At 33.3% G+C, this 18386-nt stretch overlaps 1 protein-coding gene and 1 long non-coding RNA gene across 9 annotated transcripts in view; one reads left to right on the forward strand and one right to left on the reverse strand.

The window, feature by feature from the left end:
* Nucleotides 1-17377, reverse strand: part of conu (Rho GTPase-activating protein conundrum) — a 203797-nt gene extending 186420 nt beyond the window's left edge. Inside the window, exon 1 of one of the 6 annotated variants that reach the window (XM_070212785.1) lies at nucleotides 17268-17377. The gene's annotated coding sequence lies outside the window, so the exon portion shown is untranslated. Of the gene's footprint in view, nucleotides 1-16982; nucleotides 17062-17130 lie in introns of those variants that run through there. The other 5 variants (XM_070212783.1, XM_070212786.1, XM_070212780.1 and 2 more) reach the window with 5 other exon arrangements.
* LOC138912322 (uncharacterized) lies at nucleotides 11024-12785 on the forward strand. Of its 3 annotated transcripts, none has more exons than XR_011417844.1 (4): nucleotides 11024-11083; nucleotides 11152-11217; nucleotides 11327-12416; nucleotides 12473-12785. It is a non-coding gene; the product is annotated as an uncharacterized lncRNA (long non-coding RNA). The 3 variants fall into 3 exon arrangements; XR_011417845.1 differs by having other exon boundaries at nucleotides 11069-11087; XR_011417843.1 differs by having other exon boundaries at nucleotides 11059-11217.
* Nucleotides 17378-18386: the final 1009 nt, after the last annotated feature.

Genomic DNA, 18386 nt, shown 5'->3' on the forward strand with positions numbered 1-18386 from the left:
GGGACACCAACCCGACTATAGCGTTCACTCTTGTTATACCCGTTACTCGTAGAGTAAAAGGGTATATTGTATTCGTGCAATAAAGTATATATATTCTTCATCAGGATCACTAGCCGAGTCGATCTAGCCATGTCCGTCTGTCCGTCTGTCTGTCCGTCTGTCTGTCTGTCTGTCTGTCCGTATGAACGCTGAGATCTCGGAAACTATAAAAGCTAGAAGAAGCTTGGCATTTTGCATGAATATTCTAGGAGCTCCTACGCAGCGCAAGTTTGTTTCAAAAAGGTGCCACGCCCCCTCTAACGCCCACAAGCCCCCTCTAACGCCCACAGTTTTGAAGCTATTATGAAAATAGTAACTGATATGTATTCGCTTCGTCAATACCTATCGATTGGCCAAGTAAAAAATTGCCACGCCCACTCTAACGCCCACAAACCCAATAAACGCTTAAACCTGGCCAGCGCCTACATTTCCGCCTTTCATGACCAGTAGTACCAATATCTGGCGGTAGATGGCGCAATACAATATACACTTTCATGACCAGTAGTACCAATATCTGGCGGTAGATGGCGCAATACAATATACACTAGCGTCATCTAGGAAATGGCATTGGAAAAAATCTGCCTTTTTTTCTGTGGTCACTCTAATTCACATTATGTTAATGCAAATTTTAAATTATTTAAAATGGGGCGCGCATTTTGTCTCTTTTTGCTCGTATACGTTTTTCACAAGTGCATTTACCTGCGCTAGAGAGAGACGGTAGATGTGCTAGGCAGAATTGAAAGTTCTAGAAAGCCTCTTCTAGAAAGAGATCACTGGGTGAAAATCGAGCGGCGGAAAACATATAAGAAGGCATATCACTATGGACGGCAGTCCATGTAGTGACGAAGCGCACCAGGAGAGTGTGCGAAGGCGACTACTATTATATAGCCGCAAAATTGAAAATCTGCTGTGATAGTCCGATCGTAATGAGTAATACACCAATCGAAAGGTATTGCAAAAACTTAAAGGATTGCATACCAAGACTTTAAGAAAATCAATTGGCTTGGGAGAGAGAGCGGTGAAAGTGAAAAAGTGCAAATTTCGAAATTTGGAGCTGTTGGGGCCGGTGGGGATAAATGCCCCCTCGCAATGTTTTAGTTGTGTTCTTATTGAAAATACCCGTCGAATGAGGGGTCATACGATAAAATCCGACGCTCCGTTCAAAAGTTATAGCCAAAATAAGATTTTCTTCTTCTTCCCAAAATGAAAATTTAATTCTGTTTGTCAGTTTGTCCACTTGTCCACTTGTCCAAAATATGTTTTTTAAGTTCTGAAAATTTGATATGACGTTCATCACATCGATATAAAAAACTTTTGTTCTACCACTTTTGGAAAAACCCGCTAGTTTAGCGGGAAAACCGCTATAAATAGCTAAAATTCGGAAAGCCGTAACTTCTATACTACTAAAGCTACAGACTTATGCTGCATCTCGTTTGAAAGGTATTTTTAAATGCTATAAACGCCTTTTATATGCAATTTGTGTAAATGTAATAGTTAAAAAGATATGAACAAAAGAAAATTTGTTTAAACTTTTTTTTTAACTTTTTTTAATTTTCTCAAAAACGGCTCTGACGATCGCACCTTCAACATACAAAAGTTCTGATATCAACATTTGTGACGAAAAATTATTACACTCGTCATTAAATACACTTTCTAAGATTTTCTCATTCGGCACGCTGCAATAGAAAATGCCTATGAAGGTAAAAAGGCTAAAATAGTATGATATGGCGGGCCGAATGAGAAAATATTAGAAAGTGTATTTAATGACGAGTGTAATAATTTTTCGTCATAAATGTTGATATCAGAACTTTTGTATGTTGAAGGTGCGATCGTCACTAGTTTTTTACCTCGTTAAGAGGTGTTTCTATTTGATTTCTATTAAGTTGATTAGCTGACTAACGGGTATCTAATAGTCGAGGCACTCGACTATAGCGTTCTCTCTTGTTTTTTAACTAAATTTAACAGAAACCATTGTTGTGTTTCGGTTTTTTTTTCTGTATGTGTATGTGTGTGAAGGTATTAGTTTATGTGTATGAGAACTTGTATCCGTCCGTATCTGCATTTATATTCTAATCTGAAATCGAGGCGGATTCATTTGGATCTGCATATGAGGGCTTCAGTCAAAGTCTAAGGCCTGACTGGACTGACAACCTTATTTTTCTTTTTTCAATTTATCCTATTGTTTTATCCGCATTAATAGACAAATTTGATTCGGATTGGTCAATTAATTTACCCACAAAAGCTAGGAAAGTAAGTTCACCTGTTTGGCTTACAGATGTGAAGATATCTCCATAACTATAAACGATAGAGGCAAAGGAACAAAAGATTCTAACTCTGCTGCCAAAAGCTTAGTTAAAGTGAATTTTACTTGCTTAAAATATGGCCAAGAAAGGCAATCATACTAATAAAACCGTTTCTGGAAAATTTATATTTTTTGAGGTTAGGTTACTGTTATTAACTTTTTTCAAAAAAGCACAAAACAGCTCCTCCATTTTTGCACTTTTAAAAGTTTATTTATTAGAGAAAATTTCAGTAAAATATGAAATCGGCGAAACCCGACTCTTTCAAGAAATCTTTAAAGATCTATCAGAATCCGGTTAAATTTAAGGTGTATAAAACATATATATCACTATGGACGGCAGTCCATGTAGTGACGAAGCGCACCAGGAGAGTGTGCGAAGGCGACTACTATTATATAGCCGCAAAATTGAAAATCTGCTGTGATAGTCCGATCGTAATGAGTAATACACCAATCGAAAGGTATTGCAAAAACTTAAAGGATTGCATACCAAGACTTTAAGAAAATCAATTGGCTTGGGAGAGAGAGCGGTGAAAGTGAAAAAGTGAAAATTTCGAGATTTGGAGCTGTTGGGGCCGGTGGGGGTAAATGCCCCCTCGCAATGTTTTAGTTATATTCCTTTTGAAAATACCCGTCGAATGAGGGGTCATTTGTCAAAATCCGACTCTCCGTTCAAAAGTTATAGCCAAAATAAGATTTTCTTCTTCTTCCCAAAATGAAAATTTAATTCTGTTTGTCAGTTTGTCAGTTTGTCAGTTTGTCCAAAATATGTTTTTTAAGTTCTGAAAATTTGATATGACGTTCGTCACATCGATATAAAAAACTTTTGTTCTACCACTTTTGAAAAAACCCGCTAGTTTAGCGGGAAAACAGCTATAAATAGCTAAAATTCGGAAAGCCGTAACTTCTATACTACTAAAGCTACAGACTTGTGCTGCATCTCGTTTGAAAGGTATTTTTAAATGCTATAAACGCCTTCTATATGCAATTTGTGTAAATGTAATAGTTAAAAAGATTTGAACAAAAGAAAATTTGTTTAAACTTTTTTGTTAGCTTTTTTTTAATTTTCTCAAAAACGGCTCTAACGATTTTCCTTACAACTTTAAACTGTATAGCCCTTGAGACTCCTTAAATTTTGGTATATATCATGTTTTTGTAAAAAATCGCGTTTAAAAGTTATTCAGAAACGAAAATAGCCACTTTTGCCAGCTCAGAACAACTAACGCTCCCTGAGTATTGAATTTTGTGGGAGGGTATCCGAACTGTATTTTAGGGTCATGGAATCAGTAAATTTGCACTTAAGAGTTCCATATAGGAATCTTTTGTTCTACGACTTTTGAAAAAAGCCGCTACTTTAGCGGGAAAAAGCTAAAAATAGCTACATTTCGTTAGTTTGTAAGTTTTACACTACTAAAGGTACACCCATGTACCTCGTTTAAAAGGTATTTTAAAATACTTTAACGCCTTTTTATCTTAATTCGTTAAAATACAATAGTTTAAAAATTATGATTGACCAATTTAAATTTAAATGTTTATATTAGCATCTATGAGAGCAAAAGTAAACAAACAAAAACTTCTGATATCAAATAAAAACACCTCTTAACGAGGTAAAAAACTAGTGACGATCGCACCTTCAACGTACAAAAGTTCTGATATCAAATTTTGTGACGAAAAATGATTTTAGATGCGACTAAATAAGTACGCTACCTAAAATTTATTCATTCGGCACGCTACAAACAGAAAACTTTCGTGTAGATATTAAATATTTGCTAAAGCGGGCCGAACGAGTAAATTTTAGGTAGCGTACTTATTTAGTCGCATCTAAAATCATTTTTCGTCACAAAATTTGATATCAGAACTTTTGTACGTTGAAGGTGCGATCGTCACTAGTTTTTTACCTCGTTAAGAGGTGTTTTTATTTGATAAAAAATATAAGAGATGAATTCTAAATTTTTGTATTTAAATCAAAAATTAGTTAAAATTTAAAAGAAAATAATGGCACCTCTAGTTTTTTAGTACAAAAGGAAAAGATAACTCCGGTCTAATAAACCTTTTCAGTTTCAGAATATGAAAGGTACCATAAACTGCCATCATTACTTTTAGAGATTTTTGAGATTTGATTTTAACATTAATTCGCAAAATCGGCCTCTGTTGCCCCACTGTGGGATGGTCCGTAAGGTTTTGTCGTTCCAAAAATTTCCCAGTTAGTCCGCCATACAACTTTTTTTTTTTTTTTTGGGTTTAAACCATCCGAACGATGATTTTTTTCCATCGGTCGTGACAACACTGCCGCATTGACCAGATACTGGTGGTTTAAGAGCGTGTATCGGGTACGCTCACGTAGATACAGCCACTCTGACGATGTGAAATCGCTTTTTTTTTGGGAAACGACAGTCCTGGGTAGCTGTTTAGGTTGGCCTGCTACCCTTGTAGACAAATTTTTTTTTTTTTAACTTTCTTTTGCTACAATGTTTTTTTTTCTTTTTTTTTTTGTGTTAATTTGTTTTTTTTTTATTTCTTTTGGTTGTTATTTTTGTTTTTATTTCTTTTTCTCTTTGTTTTTTAAACTGTTTTTTTTTTCCTGTAGAAAGCCACATAAGGTGGTTTTCAGCAACACTTCTTGTTGAATGAGCTCGACAGATTGGTCGCGAAAATACTTGGCCTAAACAACAGGAAAATTGTACTCTACAGTGATTAATAAAAGTAAAACTAGATAAGAGCATAAGAGTTATTTGTCAACTTTTATAATAAAAATTGAAAAATAAGACTTATTTGTCAATTTTTTTAAAAAAGTAATTCTTACTTGCGATCCCTGATAAGTACTGCAGTATCAAAAAACGAAAATAAGACTACGAATAAAAAAAGAGGATATTACTTATTAAAAATACTCACAGTCATAACGCAAGCAATTTTATATTTTTTAAGGAATTTTTAAAAATTAAATTCATTTTTATAAGTTTTTAGCTTTTAAATATCTGATTTAGCTATTTTTTGACCCGGCTGCCATCACCACTCATTTTTGTTTACATGTCGCCGCCTAGGATTAAACTAAAATTTGAACATTGTCAACCGAAAAAAGTTGAAAAATTCGAACTTTAAAAATCCACCATAAATCCAATTTTTTATGAATTTGGGCCATACTCGGCTTGTTTTGTCCGGTGGGATGTAAACTTTAAGTTTGTACCCATTATAATTTTTCAACGGATTTATTTCGAGTTTTTACGATACATACAGCCGACCTACAGAGGACCAAAAACACATTTTTCATCTTTGTCGAGCTGCTGCGCTGCCATTACTTATCCAATCATATTGATCTGTATGGCAAAATTAAGCTCTGATCTATTGACTTTATAATGAAACAAAAACTGGATCAATTGGGTGGATATTTGCCGAGATATAAAAAGAAATTCGAAAAAAGTCCGATATTTAACATTTTGAACTTTAAAAAATCTTTAAAAAAAACTGTGCCATCGAAAAAAAAATTAGTGGTATTTTCGTGATTCGGGGGTCGAACACTAACAGAATTTGCCATCAATTGCCTTGGAGCAGTTTGGCTGTAAACTAGTGCTATCAACTTCCTCATGTGGAGTGGTTCTTTGACTTGAAAAAATTGATTCAAGTTCCTATGGTACCTAAAAATTTTAAATTTTGTCGTTTGTGGGTCCTGTCATTAGTCTGTTAATCACTTTTAATACTTTCGCTTTCCATTTTAATTCACGGTGCCACGGTTTCTTTGGTATTTCAGGAAAGACGTTTATAAGATTTGTTCCTTTGTTTGTGCATTTTATCTTGTAATCCTCGTTCCTTTGTTCCTCTATTTTCTTTTTAATTTCCCTCAGAGCTTCTTTGGTACTTAGTTTTATATCTACCACTCCTCCTTCCCTAACAGCTAACTTAGCTAGCCTATCAGTCTTTTCGTTTAACGGAATACCCTTGTGCCCTGGTATCCAAATTACGTCAAGTTTTTGTACGTCTGATTTTTCAATTATATTGTGTATTTCGTGTACTAAGTACGAGTCAAATTTGTTTTAACTAAACTAATTGCTCCTAGGCTATCACAGAATATCACAGCGTGTTTTTGGCAGAAATTTGTCTTGGATGCTTAGCTTGTTTGATACTAAGAAAAAGTCCCTAGTTTTAGTATTATAAAAGAAAAACCTAAAATCCCTTATTGTGCTTGTGTAGCTTGTTTCTGCTGGTAAATTTTTGAGTTGATTAAAGAGAGATGGGTTCATCGCCTTCACTTTGAAAAGCTCTTTGGCGGTGAGCCATTTGGCTCTGAAAACAGGCGGCATTACACCAGCCAACACGAAAATTTCGTGTTGTGGGCGTTATAGGGGGCGTGGCGCTCGTCTGAAATAAACTTGCGCTGCGTAGAAAGCCCAAAAATATGTGTGAGAAATCTCAAACTTCTAGTTTTTGTAGTTTCAGAGATCTCAGCGTTCATACGGACAGACAGACAGACGGATTGACATGGCTATATCGACTCGGCTAGTGACCTTGATCAAAAATATATATACTTTATAGGGTCGGAAACGCTTCCTTCTCCCTGTTACATACTTTTGCACGAATACAAAATACCCTTTTACTCTTCGAGTAATGGGTATAACTATATCATCACAAAGCAAGCAAAAAACAAAAAAAATGTACAACGACTGGGGATTGAACCGAGAACCTATTCAGTTTGATTGGTTTTGTGTTAAATTTCCCAAGACATTTAGACCCTACATTTTGGGATCATATGTGTTTCAATTGCAACTAGTTAAATTCCAGTTGTCTGTTAACTGGACATTTACATGTATTTGTTCTACCAATTAAATATTTGTAAGGTTTTTTTTCTCAGAAAGGTACCAGTCCGAGTTAATGTGTTTTTTTACTAGTTTTGTATTTTTCACTAGTTTGTAGCACAAATTTTCTAGACCCTTTGTAGTCCAAATGCATTCAGACAAATTCTGGTTGCTCTATATTAGTTGTATAACTAGTTGTTTTTCAGACTAGTTCGCATTTTTGCCGCAGGGAATGAATACTTTTCTGCACCACCATTGAGGTAAAGTTCTGGATTAACCTGTTATGAGCCAGAAATCTGTCTAAACTTTTCCCGAATTGCAATCATTTGAAAGTAATGGATTAAAAAAAGAATGCAAAGGAACAAATGCGGCGCAGGCAAAAAATATTTAAGAAAAAATCGCGCTGGATATAAAAATGTATTGGTGTCATACAGTTTTGAAACACACCTTAGTTGGCTTAAAGATGTATCTTTAAGTAGAAGTTATAAAACTAATTTTGGTTTTAGAGGTGTATTTTTGACGAAGTCATTTATGCCAGCAATTTTGCATTTTTTCCAAGTTTTTTAACTTTGACAAAGTGTAGCTTCTAAACTAATGAATGGAACTCAATGCTGTGTATAAGAAAGTTAAAGGGCATTATATTACCTGTAAATTGATGGTCTAAACAGGTTTATCACAACTCAAGTTAGAAATTAAAAAAGTGTCAAACAGGTTTTTTGGACTTCAAAAAAAATTCTTACCATACAAAAAATTGTAAGTGCTCTTTTCTTAATCAGAAAGATGTACCTTACCGACAAACAAAGGTTTTCTTAAGTGCGTATTACATCGATTTTTTAGGTCTTTTAAAAGAAGTAAGCATAACTCAGCTTAAACAGTTTTAAAATTTATTTTTGCCTAACCAAAAATACAGGGCCAATGAAAAAAGTTCAACAGGTTCAACAAAGTAACAAGGCCAAAATTAAAAGTTTTTTATTTGAAGAACCGATGAAGTTATCGCCTTAAGGGGGGAGATGCATATAAAAAACAAAAAAAAATTAAATTTTTTTTTTATTATTTAAATTGGTAGTATAACGCTTTCCAGTATGACGGCACCCATCTTGTGAAGTAGATATATTTCATAGCTTTAAATGCGTTCTTCTCGAAACCATGTTTTTCTCAGCTGCGGATCGTGTATCTCAAAAAGTAATGCTTTGATCATCATGATGCTTTTACAGAAATGTTTGTAATGAAATTGCCCACTGTCTGAACCTACTTTATGTAGAAATTTGTACGTTGATGTATTTTTTGTAAAGCAAAAACAACAAGAAAAATAAGAAAAAAATTTATTTTTGACTTTAAAAGAGTGCCCCAACTAGAGTTTTTGAGATATTCTATGTAAGTTAGGTTCAGACTGTTTCTACATTATTTCTTAACAAAATAAATTTGGTATCACAAAAATCGGATGTACACAGCGACCTGTAGACGATCCGCAGCTGGCCTACTTTTTTTTAAAAAGGCCTGACAAAAAAATTCCCACGGCCGCCATTTTAAAAGATACAACAAAAATTAAAATTGGTTTAAATTATATGAGAACTATGTAATCAACATGCCAAGTTGCAAACTTCCAGCTCAAATCCTTAATGTTAAAAAAAATCATGAAAAAATTGACAAATTTGCAGTTCTAATTTTTGAGTAGCATAGGCTAATTTTATCAATTTTTTTAAATTCAAAAATTAATCTGGGTAAAATCGAGATAGCAATATTAAAAACTCTAAGAAGTTTAAATAGAGTTCTACAAGCGATATGGTAACAAAAAAAAAATTTTTTAATTAGACAATCTACAAAAATTATGAGAAAAAATGAAACGACCGCTAGTTGATCCCAATAGCATTGACGACTGCATATCTCCATCTCCCTCGCACTCCCTTTAGCTGAGTAACGGGTATTTGATAGTCGAAGTACTCGACTATAGCGTTCTCTCTTGTTTTCTCAAGTAGTTTGCATAGGACATAATACTGTTGTTTTTGCGGAAATTAAGGAAAAAATTTCTGATAAAATCTTTTCTTAGCTTATAGGCTAAATTTTTAAAATTTAAATTAGGTAACATCTTTGAGTAGTTTTTAATCATAATTTTCGCAGGCGAAGCTGCGGGCTGCAGACCATGCTAGCTTTTAAAATAAAAATTAAAAATAATGGTTTATAACGTTTTCCTATTTTCCGAACCAAAATGGCTCATTTCACGTGCAACGTGACAGGCCAATTTAGGTCAAATCTCAGCATCATTCGAAATTTTTTTTTCGATTGAGGTTTGAAATATAAGGAACGGAACTCTAACGTTTATTTTTAAAAAATCTTTTTGTAAATTAGCTCCGATCTTTCGGTTACACATCACTTGAGACTCGTTTGAGTTATTTTAATATTTGGTATGCAATTTTGTGAGATATCTTTCAAGAAAATATTTTTAAAAATTCGTTAATTTGAAATGAAGTATTTTTTAAGCGAGTTTAAAATTAAAAAAATTCTGTACGCCAGAATATATTTCCAAAAAAAAATTTTGCGCTTATGTTACTTTATCAATTCTTCACGAAGTGGTAAAATAAAATTGTTCTATTTGCAAGACCTGCTAGTATGGACAACGATTTTAGTCTAGCAACTTTGCATAAGCAACAGCAGCAAAAAATAAAAATATTTTTCTGAAAGATATTAAGATATCCCACAAAGTTGCATACCAAATATTAAAATAACTCAAACGAGCCTCAAGTGCTGGAAATGAAAATGTTTTCTACATTTCGATAGGTATAGCGGTTGGCTGAAATAAACTTGCGCTGCGTAGGAGGCCCAAGAATATGTGTGGAAAATTACAAGAAGAAAAATCAGACACACAGACGGACATGGCTAGATCGACTCGGCTAGTGACCCTGATCAAGAATATATATACTTTATGAGGTCGAAAACGCTTCCTTCTCCCTGTTACATACTTTTGCACGAATACAATATACCCTTTTACTCTACAAGTAATGGGTATAAAAAAAATAAAAACCGATCATTATATTTCCATCGTCTATCGAAAAAAAAAGTTTCGATTGATTCTGAGATTTGACCCAAATTGGCCTGTCACGTTTCACGCGGAATGAACCAAATATGCAAGTGGTGTTATTCCAATATTTCGCTAAAGGTTTTAAAACATACGGACATAAATATATCTACTCACCAAATGACTCTGATAGTCAGAAACGACACTTTGACTAAAATATTAAACCAGCTTTAAGGATAAACTAAATAATGTTCTGAAATGAAAATATAAAATATTATATTCCTTCGTGGCAGTAGTGGAGAAGCGGCTCAAATAGTACAAGGGTAACAATAGTATTTGGCCCTAGCGACTAAACGGGTCGTTTAAATTGCGCGCCGTGTTTACTGGTTCCTTAGAACATCAGAGGGCTGCATTAAAAATTTAACCTTAAAGCGCCATCAGTTGAAAAAATTACAAACCAATTTCCGTCAATGTCAAATTACAGAAAATCGTCTCATTGGCCGCGTTCAACAGAACACTGATGAATAAGTCATCAGTGATCAAATTAGTTCTGCTGCGCGCAATTAAAAAAAACATTTTTTTTCCTGCCTCCGCAAATGCAGCACTGGTCATAGCTATCGTGGATACATAAAAAAAATGGCTAGACAATTATACAAAATTCCACCGAATTTATGTTTTTTTTTTTCAAATTATTATGTTAATAGATTACGATATTTCGACTATCGATACGCGTACTAGTTTTACGCTACCTGATACCTGATCACTGATGCAAAATTCTTGCATCATGATTAGTAATCATGTGCGTTCAGCAGAACTATCGTAAGAAATATAGGTGCAGGAAACATCGATGTATCGATGTTTTTCCAAATTTTTTCAAACATCGTATTTTTTGGACCATCGATGATTTAAGGGCCATCACTATTCAAAGGAAAAGGAACGTTGAAAGTTTGTAATTTGTTAAATTTTTCGTATTATGATAATAATAATGTTTAATTATTTGCTTTAATCTAAAGGGAATGGTATTGGTGGTGTAGGCGAGACGCTGCTTAAGCTCTATACTATAGATAAATTCTTAAACAGTAAGTAATTTCAAAACAGCGCAGTACGTGGCCAACTGCTAGCCGTGTAGTTGATTGATCCCACGTGTGGCGGCATATACTTATATGTACTTTTTATTTTAAATGTTAGATACAACCAAGGAAAACATGTAAGGTCCGTCTCCGAAAAGGAAGCGAGGACCATCTTGTGTGTGGCAACACTTTAAAAAATCCGACGACAAGACAAAGGCCACTTGTGCTCACTGTGGAAAAACGTTAAGAACAGCAGGAAATACATCCAACCTTTTGGTCCAACTCAAACGGATTCATCCAAACTATAATGAAGTAGATAATCGGTCACCGAGGGTGGATAGTTACATGCAATGGAATGTAGTGCACTTTGCATGGTTGACGACGAAGGATTCCGTGATTTGAGTCAGAACATGGACCCTAAATATAGAATGCCGAGCAGAACCCATTTCAGAGACATATTGCTACCAAAGCTATACAATGAGTTAAGAATGCATATTGAATGTTAAGCTCGAAGGTGACCCGTATGTAGCAATTACCACGGATGGATGGACTTCCCAGTAACTTGCCATTTTGTGAACAAGAAGTTTGAGGTAGTTTCAGCGGCCTTGTCGACGGCGAATCTTGTAACGCCTAATCACTCGGTTGTGAATATTGCTGATACTCTTCGTGGAATAGTGCGTTCCAAATGATCGAACGGATTTTGCAGACCAAAGAGGCACTCTCAATAGCTCTACTAGGGACAGCAAAGACTCCTGCTTGTTTCTCTGCGGACGAGGTCGATATTTTGGAAGAACTCTGTGTGCTACTTCGTCCATTTGAAAAAGCCACAAAGTTCATTTTGGGAGGAAAGTACAAGTATTGTCATACAAAAATAGCTTTAAAACCCCAGAAGTGATTCTTGCGTTCGACACTTTAAGTGATCGCTTTGGCCACTATGAGACACGCACCGTTCCAAGGATTGCTACAATGATAGACCCAAGGTTTAACAAGCATGTTAAATAGGAACCTCAGAAGATGACCTTCAAAATGTTTTAAACAAATTGACTCAAGAACAGTCCTTAGCAGCGTCGATAGCACCTACACCACCACCTACAATGCTTCAATTAAAATTGAACGCAAGAACAACAACTACTTGTTTTGATGCAATCATATTGCACAGAAAACATGTTGAAAGCACAAATGAGCCCGAAACATGTGTGATTTGGATGGTAAATATACAAATGGCGAATTGTGATTACTTTAAAATAAAATATTCTTATTTCAGCAATGCTCAAAGAACGTGAAGCCTTACCAGAAGCTGGCAAAAAAATGTTTGTGCATTCCTGCCATGTCCTGCGAGACCGAACGAGCTTTTAATTTTATTTGATTTATTATCCCGAATGATGTAAGACTAAGTCTTTTTGATTAACATTGATTACTTTGTGGTAATTACAAAATTACTACTCTTACTCAGTGTTGGGAAAGGTACTGTGTAATCATTTAAACTTAAAATAAGACTAGTTTTCAGTTTTTAGTCGTCTTAATCAAACAATATCTTTTCATTTCATTTAAATTAAAATGTTTTAATTTTGTGCATATATTTTTAAAACACGCGGCATCACTTCAATAATGTATTTATGAAACCCTCAAAAATTCCGTATGTAGAAACATTGACTATTAGGGTGGGTCGATTTGGATGTCAACAAATCGTAGGGGGGGAACGTATTCTAAGCAACATTGCCAAAGAAACTATATGCCATATACCACGTTTAACCCTCCGCATTTGCAAGAGAACAATACTGGTTTTTTGATGAAAAATATCTCAGTAGCCTTGACTTTCGAACATTTATATGGACGCGAAAAAAGATATAAATCGTTTGCGCGGAACATAATCAATGGGCCATTCTAAGACATAATGGCCAAGAAACTATATGCCTAAAACCACGTTTGACCCTCCGCATTTGCAAAAGAAAAATACTGGTATTTCACTTTATTTTTGAGAAAAATATCATAGTAGGTAAAAGTATCTAGGTATGTCCCAACACTGCTCTTACTAAATATTTTGTTGGTCTTTAATCTTCCTGGTATTTAGCAAAACTTCAAACATTCCTTCTGGGGTGGAAATAGTGGATGGTTCTATATAATAACACTTTTGGAGGTTGGTAGAACTATTGGTCATAGTCGCAGTATTGGTTGCGCTCATGGTCGAATTTTTAGGCGAGAGCAAAATGGCCTAAGTAGCGGTCAGGGGCGGCAAAACAAAAATTTGACAACGAGAAATTTTTAAGGAGTAATGGAATTATAGAAATCAAGGAAGAAAAATAAAAAAAATTTCAAAAATATGGACCTCCGCGTTAAAGAGCTAAAACCGCATTTTTAATAGCAAAATAATGGTTAGAAAAACAAGAAAGGGAGCTAGCTTCGGCAAGCCGAAGCTTATATACCCTTAGAGATCATTCTATTAATTTACAAATTGCAAAAATGTTAAATTTCCTATTATTTCACATTAATTTTTCGATCGTTTCTATGGCAGCTATTTGATATAGTAGTTCGATCTTTTTAAAATTAAAATCAAAATTTAGATTTTAAAAATTTAAAAATTAAAATCAAAATTTTGATTTTAAAAATATTTATATCCCAGAGTAGAAGAGAATTCAAAAAAGATATAATTTTTTCCTTATAATTTCCATTTAATTTTTCGACCGTTCCTATGGCAGCTATATGATAAAGTGAACCAATTTTTTAAATATTTAATTCGAAATTCAGAAATATATAAAAAATAATATTCCCAAGAGTAGAAGGTAATATTTGAGAAAACACCGAAGCTAGAATTTTTTCAACGTTTTTTTTTCCGATCCTTTCTATGGGAGCTATAAGATATAGTTGTCCGATCCGGTCGGATCCGACTTATATACTACCTGCAATAGAAAGAAGACTTTTGGGAAAGTTTCATTCCGATAGCTCAAAAACTGAGAGACTAGTTTGCGTAGAAACAGACAAGACTCGTCTAGTGTTGCTGATCAAGAATATATATACTTTATGGGGTCGGAAACGTCTCCTTCACTGCGTTGCAAACTTCTGACTGAAATCATAATACCCTCTGCAAGGGTATAAAAACCACCAATGTACTCCAATAAAATTTTATGAAAATGATCTCTTTTACCCTATACCGTTAATAGCGAAAGTAAGTTTCGTACTGTTATTACCCCAGTATTGGGGCTAGACCAGTTTAAAAAGTATATTGACATACATATACAGTGGCTCACAGCTTATTTCGTGCAGAGGTAAACTTAAAACTCAAACTCGTATAGCTAACAAACTATACGATAATTTACCAAAATTTAAATGCAGTTATGTTAGGTAGTATTCTGGCCCTATTAACCCACTTCTTTATTTTTAGATTCCATAGAATAACACTTAAAATTAAAAAAAAACTAAAATCATTGACTTTTTTAATGTCAGCTTATTTCGTGCAAAACTTTAAAATTATTATTATTTGTAAATTATGGCTCAAAATGTGTTTTTTTAATTTCTTCATTGAAGCGCCTATTATTAACAATTTTTTTTGGAATTTTAATTATGTCAAATACACTAAAAAAAAAAGTTACATGCAGAAAAATTAAAATAATCAATTAAAATGTTTAAATGTATATTTTCGTATTAAAAATGTCGAAAAATGTATCTTAAATTTGCAGAATTTATTGAGCAAGGACCCAGTTCTCAACTATCCATGATCAAACGCTTCTTACAAAGGAATTAAGTGGTACCAATAGGCCCAAAATGCATCCTGTACAATAGTATCTGCACCGGAACAGACTTAAAATTATTAAAAATGTATAGTAAATTTAACATTACGGTCTTCAAAGTTGGCTAATGTCAAAGGTACATGTTTCTAGAAGCTATTTCTTTAAAAAAAAACTTAATTTGAAGTCCCTAAAAACATCTGACATGCCCAAACCCTATCACAACCCGCCACTTTGCTTAAGCGTAGATTTTGAGCGTTTGTGAGGTCCTCGGAACTCCGTCAGGATCATACATGGTGCATACAAGTAAACCAATATTTAGTGAGTGAGGGCTTAAAAGCAAATATAAAATCATTCCAGATGAAAATTTGACGAATATCAAGCTTCCTGGCTATTTTTCATCTGCTGAGCATATACTTGTGGTAATAAATACTTTATTTCGGCTTGATTGGCCAATAATGTTGTGATCTCGCTGTAAGAGGCGGAAATTTTGTTCTATACATTATTAGACCATTTCGTTGCGAACAATTACAGCCAACTTTGAAGCCCGTACTGTTAAATTTACTATACATTTTTAATAATTTTAAGTCTGTTCCGGTGCAGATACTATTGTACAGGATGCATTTTGGGCCTATTGGTACCACTTAATTCCTTTGTAAGAAGCGTTTGATCATGGATAGTTGAGAACTGGGTCCTTGCTCAATAAATTCTGCAAATTTAAGATACATTTTTCGACATTTTTAATACGAAAATATACATTTAAACATTTTAATTGATTATTTTATTTTTTTTTGCATGTAACTTTTTTTTTTAGTGTATTTGACATTATTAAAATTCCAAAAAAAATTGTTAATAATAGGCGCTTCAATGAAGAAATTAAAAAAACACATTTTGAGCCATAATTTACAAATAATAATAATTTTAAAGTTTTGCACGAAATAAGCTGACATTAAAAAAGTCAATGATTTTAGTTTTTCTTAATTTTAAGTGTTATTCTATGGAATCTAAAAATAAAGAAGTGGGTTAATAGGGCCAGAATACTACCTAACATAACTGCATTTAAAATTTGGTAAATTATCGTATAGTTTGTTAGCTATACGAGTTTGAATTTTAAGTTTACCCTCTGCACGAAATAAGCTGTGAGCCACTGTATATTGAAGGTAGAGTCCTGCATGAGTGTACTTGGAAGTCAATTTTTAAAATCAGTTAACTTGGATCACTTTTCATTTTATTTTTTCATAAGGAAAAACAAGTGATTAAATATATAATAAATAGATATAAAATAATTTCGAATCACCTAAATAATTTGCTTAGTAATTTTATCACTCCCACTCACTTTTATTCTGTGCTTGTATCACTTGTTTTTTTTTACGAGTGATCAAGTGAAACAAGTGATCCAAGTTAACTCACTTGAACTCACTCACTCTATTTTCAAAAAATTGACTTGTTTGTCAATTCAAGTGTACTCATGCAGGACTCTAATTGAAGGCTTTGCAATTGACTTCAAAATGATGTAGTTATAGCCAAAAGAACAGCCTTTCCAGTGATACCAGTCTCATTCCAATTTATCATTATTTAAAGCTGCTACATATGTATGTCTAACCAAACTTTTCCTCCTAATAGTGCCTCCTTCTCCCCTATTACTTATTTAAAAAACGTAGGTGAGAACCTACGCCGTCATATATTTTATTACTCTAAGCTTCTTTTAACCTTCCTTTAATTTTGAAGCCACTAACCACATTTTTGCGAAATGTTTTGGATTTTTAAAAATTTGTTTTCTTACTTCTTCCTAGTGACTTACAAACTGTGCCCTTACCTGCCCATACATACACACATATATACATAGACATTTACACAAAGTTTTTGGTGGCTCTATTTTAGTATATGTACATATATGTGCGTACATATGGATACGTATACACCTAAAAGTAACATTAAATATTACTTCTTGTAAAAGACTATATTAAATTTTAAATTAAAAGAATGCAATTAAAATGAAGTTAAACACAATCATTTATATACATATATACACATATGTATGGATGTACATACATATGTAAAAAGCAACAACCATTTGCATTGAAAATCTCGAAAGAACTGATTAAGCAGATGCTAACTCTATTTCTTCACTGATATTGGCAGTACATACATATGTACATTTACATACATACATGTGTATATTTCTAAGATATGTACATACTTATGTGTATACAACCAATGTAATCGAATAAGAAAGAAGTATGACATACGTACATATATGTATGTACGTATATGTATAATCACCAAGTTTTGTTTATGCACTGTAGATTTATTAAGGTAAATGATTTAATGAGATACCCATTAAAAAATTTCAGCGGACAGCTGAAGTGTTGGAAGAATCAGGTTTTCTTTATCTGAAATGCAGTAAACTTATTCACATTTACTTCAACCTTACAAAACTTTCAAAGTCAATTCAATTCAAGTCAATTCAGCTTCGCCTGTGGAAATAAAGATTGAAAATTTAAAAAATTATTATGTAGATCAGCTACATACATACATATATTGTATACCATTTTCATACTTTTATCTTTGCTACTTATTTTCAGTTAAAAACATTTCTCTATTCAACCTTTAATTCGATAAAATCATTTTATCAGAATCAACAATATTTCTTCTAAAGCAAACTACATACATATGTATGTATGTACATATATACATATGTCCATACATAAGTACAAAGACTTGCGGAAAACCATTGTATTTTTATTAATTCTTACTAAAATTCGTATGGATTGCTTGCAAAATTTTCCTTCTGGACAAAAAGAAAACAAACAAATAACTTCTTTTTCAACATATTCCAGATTAAAAAAATTGATAAGGTAAGAACTTGTTAAAATTTAGAATCAGCACTACCTCATACTGGCCGTATCATACTTACACTCTTACCCAGATTAAGTTTAGAATTCGTAATTAAGCCTAGAAAAAAACTTGTTTTCTTAAACAAAATTTTTTCCTTTTTTTTTGACATTTTAAACCAATGGAATTGAAATTTGGTTTGAATACCTTTTTTAAGCTTTCACGATGACCTACCAAGTTTCAATGATTTGGGGCACTATTTCATATAGATGCCATATAACCGATATGGTCGATTTACCCTAACTTATTTGTTTATCATGCTATTGCTTTGAAATTTGGTTTGTATACATTTTTTAAGCTCCCAAGATGGCCAAGTTTCAAATGATTTAAATTATTATTTCATATAGCTGCCACACAGTGCTGCCAGGTCAGCCATTTAGTGGTTATTTCTAGTCACTTTAAAAAAATGTTCCAATATTTTTTTTTAAATGTTATTAGCCACTAAACTAGTCATATAGGTATTTTAGTCATTTAACTCCAAGACAAGCATTTTTGAACTTTTTTTTGGTATTATTGCTTTTTTATGCCTTTTTGAAATTGATTGCACAAATTACAATTAAT

This window comes from Drosophila takahashii, chromosome 2R (assembly GCF_030179915.1).
Source record: "Drosophila takahashii strain IR98-3 E-12201 chromosome 2R, DtakHiC1v2, whole genome shotgun sequence".
In the NCBI taxonomy this organism is placed as follows: domain Eukaryota; kingdom Metazoa; phylum Arthropoda; class Insecta; order Diptera; family Drosophilidae; genus Drosophila; species Drosophila takahashii.